General features: G+C 32.6%; 1 non-coding gene across 1 annotated transcript; it reads left to right on the top strand.

Annotated features, from left to right (window-relative positions):
• Nucleotides 1-1,303: 1,303 nt before the first annotated feature.
• On the top strand, nt 1,304-1,385 carry Trnas-aga. The gene has a single exon. It is a non-coding gene; the product is annotated as a tRNA-Ser (tRNA).
• Nucleotides 1,386-5,065: the final 3,680 nt, after the last annotated feature.

Below are 5,065 nucleotides of genomic sequence, written 5' to 3'. Positions count from 1 at the left end.
AACAAGGTTTTGTCATCATCAGTTACAAACCCTTGACAAAACGTTGTACTTTTGCTGTTATGTTAAACTTATATTAAAGTTTTTCTTCATTACCCATTCAAGCCGTCTCCGGCCATTATGAGGCTTATGAAGTGTAGCGCCATCTGTTGAATGGCGCCACACAAAAAAAAGTTCACACTTTGGGAATTCAAAATTCAGACAATTAGAAATATAACTATGGTATGTGCAACAACCATTTCTTTACAACATAACACAATTTTGAATAAAAGTACTCCTCTCAAACAAGAACACGATTTTCACTAAGACTGTACATAGGGGTTTGATTAATAATGGCTGGAGACGGCGTGAATGGGTAATGAAGAAAAAACTTTAACACACGTTTAACATAACAGCATATGTACGAGGTTTTGTCATCATCAGGTGACAAAATCATGTCGAAACGTTGTACATTTGCTGTTATGTTAAACTTTTGTTAAAGTTTTTCTTCATTACCCATTCAAGCCGTCTCCAGCCACTATTAGTCTCAAAGTCGGTTCCTCGTCATCGAATAGGGGTTTGATTATATCTTTATTGATGTAATTTTTAAATGTAGTACTGAGAAAACGTTTTCCTAAAAAACTTTTCTGTTTTCAATAAAGGGTAGCACTTTTAATACACAAAAACAATACAGTTTATGTCAGTCAAATTTATGAAAATGTTCAGCTCTGTTGAGTCATTTTGATGCAATGAGTTTACATACAAATGACTAAAGAGTTCAATCCGAACGCTTTTCCCGTGCAGTACTTCTGAGAAAAAATCCTTTGTTAGAAAGTGTTCACTTTTCTACATTTTTTTTTTATCAGTGAGGTATAAATACTACGTTTAGTAATTACTAGCACAAACAGCTGCCCGTAGGGCGGCGTTTCTACTAGAAATAACGATGACGCTAAAGTTTCCGTATTTGTAACAGTAAAAAGACACAACTAAATTTTTTTTAAATAATGCGCTCTCCAAGTCTCAGTTTGGAATTTAATTATGAAAAATACAGTATATTTCTCTAGTATACTCATTAACCATTATGAATTTTAGAGTTATAATTTATAAATTTGGTCGTTTTCAAGAGAAAGTTCTAACTTTCGAGAATGATGTTACCCAAGGTAACTTTGGGAGGTTAGAGTCAACTTGGTTGTTATAAGTATAACAAATTGTATCAGATTCTTTATTAAAGTCTATATTACAAGAAGATCACTAATTAATTAAAAGTCATAAATGGTATGTATTTTTAACTTTTGTTATTATACATTTACAGAGAGAATTATTACAAGCAGTCGTGGCCGAGTGGTTAAGGCGACGGACTAGAAATCCGTTGGGATCTTCCCGCACAGGTTCGAATCCTGTCGACTGCGTAAAATTTATTTTTCAGCCAAAATGTGTCTCATTAAATTTTTATACAACATACCGAACCTTAATTGTGTTTATTTTGTTAACAATTAATTATGTTCTGGTAATATTTCATTTTAACACAATAACGTGTCTAAATCGATTTAGTATTCAATTATTAATATAATTTAAGTATTTGGCCCCACAGCGGTATGTCTGCGGACTTACAACTCTAGAATCCGGGTTTCGATACCCGTGTTGGGCAGAGCTAAGATAACCCATTGTGTAGCTTTGTGCTTAATTGCAAACAAACATACGTATTTTTACTGACGAAAGATGTATGCCCGAAACGTAGATAAAAACAGGAAATTTTTAGTATAGACGTGTGTTTTAAGTTTTCCAATATATCTGGCAAAACTTTTTCCATGTCTTGCAGTCTTTTTCTACAGTATAAATATTGTTAACGAACATAGGGCACATAATTGACATCTCTTTAATGGAATAAAAAATTACATAATAAGCATACAAATTTCTAACATTATAACCACGTGTTTTGCTAAGGGATTTTTTTTTTAAAGAACAATATAAATGCATAATTGAGGGCAAACAAGATAATTCATAATAGTTTATTCACGACCATGGTTTTGCCAGTAAAGACATGCCATAGTCGTGAATAAATGATGTATTTGTGAAACGTATTTGTCTTGTTTTTGCTGAATTCTGTAAATTTTATGGAGTTTCACCGACAGTTTCAAATATAATTATCCAATAGTTTTGGTTTTTTAACAAATCGAGAATGTTATAAACGATGTTAGTATATTTATATTATCTAAATAAACATAAGTCAGAAACTTAGTTCGATTAGATTAATTTGCACATGTGTCACAAAGCAGGCTGTTTACTTACAATTTAATTTTAATTTCCGATCAAAGAAAGTTACCTCCTTAGATCAAAAATAAAAATCAATTGGATAATGAATGTAGCTAATTAATACATATTGTTCTTACATGCTTACTTATAAAGATTAGAATGTATTGTTTCATCATTTGGTTGCCCTGGCAGTTAGGGATATTTTCGGCTGCAGACACAATAATATTGAAATAGGTTTGGCCATCTTAAGAGATCTAGATTAATCCTAAATCTACATACTAAGCTAACAGTGCAAAATAACCTTTATAATAAAAATACGATAATAAAACTAAATATATTAAACACTCTAATTACAGTCTCCAGGTTAATAAAATGACAAAGATATAAATAAAAGTACTTACTATAAAATATAATTACAAAATTTTTCTTTTTTAATTTCTTTCTCACTTGTGAATACAATAGTCAAATAAACAGAAATGAAAACGATGGGAATAATAACTCAGAATTTATTTGACACACATTCGAGTCATCAAAGTTACTAAATACTAATTAAATCAAGAAACAAATACAAAATATGAAATTTATAAGGTACCATTTATATACATGTGTGTCACGGTGTGTGTGGCATATATATTATATATAACAACATCTAGATTGCTATAAATTTGGAATGTTTTATACAAAATTGCTAAATGAGACCATTCAGCAGGAAGAGTTCAAATGCTTAGATTTTTTTTAATCTGTAAACCCCTCTTGTTTATAAATTAAGCAGATTTTTACTTAGCGGTGGAAGCTTTGCCTAATTGTCTTTCCTTTTACCAATTCAAAATTATATAGATGGCTGGCGCAGTTGGCTCTAGCGTAGTCAGTGCGAATTTGCCTAAACAGATTAAACTTTGGGATTCCTAACTTCTTACAGACGTTGATTGTCGGTCAGGTCTAGTGTCAGAGGGATAGACTTGAATTGTTACGGTCAGAGGGCAGCACCTGCAGAGGGCAATACAATAAAAATCCTTTTTTGAGAATATTTAAGGCATACTTCCGCGCATAAATTTTAGAATTTCGATTGTAGTCAATGGTTGAGTGACTATTATATTTACGAATAGATTTAATATTTGTAAACAATTCTGGTTATGCTTTATACTAGTTAGCTTGTGTAAGTTACAAAGTAAGATCATGAAATTAAAACACACAAGTTAAAAAAAAACACAAAAACTAGATTTAGATGGTATAAATATTTTATTTGTCAGTAACATAAAAAGCATCTTCACCTGAACAAAAAATATAAAAAATAACGAAAACATCGTTTTCTGAATCTTCTAATTGAACTTACGACAACCCAACATAACTTGTGTAGCAACTCGTTTCATTTACCGGTAAGTGAATGAAATGGTTTTATTAGTTTTCAGTGATATTTCAAATCATTATTCTTAATTTCTATAAAGTAAATATTCACTGATTAATTTTATAATTACGTAGCATTAGTTTTGCCAACAGAGATCGTAACGTATGTTAAAAACTGGGAATTTTACTAAGTGAGACTGATTTCTGGTGTTTGTTTGTTTGAAATTAGGCACAAAGCTACACAATGGGTTCGCTGTGCTCTGCTCACCACGGGTATCGAAACCCGGTTTCTAGCGTTGTAAGTCCGCAGACATACTGCTATGCCACTAGGGGGCGATTTCCGGTGAATCAGCAACAAGTCTTGGTGCTTATAACAATACTCGCGGTGGACAGAGCACAGACAGCCATTATGTAGTTTGGTGTTTAAAAGCAAACAAACAAGACAAAGGGAGATTATTCTGTAATAATTTTTTTTACATTTTTATTTTTTGCTGACCAGCAGAATTTTTGGCATCGCGTAGTTTAATGACCGAAATATCAGGAAACGATATGACCCATATAAAGTGAGTTAAGCAAGAAGATTAGATTATCACTGATTAATGTGATTTGTGACTCTGGTGGTGTTACAATTTATTAGACGGATTATATTTTACTGACGATCAGTTATCAGTTATATAAATAAGTTAATTGTATACGGTGTTACGACAGTGGAAGTCACGTGACCCTGGTAACACGTCATGAGATTCTCGAAGAATATTGAATTGTCCTGGCAACTCTAGTCGTTCCAGACGCCCTCTTTTTTAGTATATAAGCCCGACAAATAATTGCTGATAGATAGATATAGAGGCAGATAATCGAGTCAAGCGAACGGTAGTGACGGTAATATAAAGTGTGTGTTTTGTTATCGAAATTGCAAACGTATTGACTGTGGAAATTCTGTGTATTGCAAAGTTGTATCGAGAAAGAATAAACTAGTTTTAATTAAGAAAGGACTTGTATCGCTGAAGTTTCTCGGAAATAATTTCTTCGGGAAATTAACAAACAAACAGATACGCAACAACGTTTTTTTTTTCAACATTAGTCTTAATTTGTCCATCGCGGCTCAAAATTAGAAGTGTGTGAAAACAGCATTTCAGATCCCTCTTCGATTTGTAATGCTGTTGTTGTAACGTCGCATCTTCGTTGAGCGGATTCTTTCAAATTATATGATGAGAATAATTCCAAGTCCAACCAACACAACGTTAATAAATTCACTGATTTCTTTTTTGACGATTCTACAAGCTTATACAGGTTGTAACTTGTAGGCCTAAGTTTGTAAATAACTTTCAAACGTAAATACCTCACTATGATACTGTTGCGTCAGCGAGTCACATGACCACTGTGACGCCACGTTTCTAGAACTATCCTGTACTTTGGCGAATGCTCTAGTAGTTACTAGATATAGGGTAGTCGGGTATATCAAAGAGGGGGACAACGTGACAAGGAATGTAAT

Source organism: Limulus polyphemus, unplaced genomic scaffold, assembly GCF_000517525.1.
Source record: "Limulus polyphemus unplaced genomic scaffold, Limulus_polyphemus-2.1.2 Scaffold1157, whole genome shotgun sequence".
Lineage (NCBI taxonomy): Eukaryota > Metazoa > Arthropoda > Merostomata > Xiphosura > Limulidae > Limulus > Limulus polyphemus.
The sequence above is the reverse complement of the archived record's forward strand: the minus strand, read 5'-3'. Positions and strand labels throughout refer to the sequence as shown.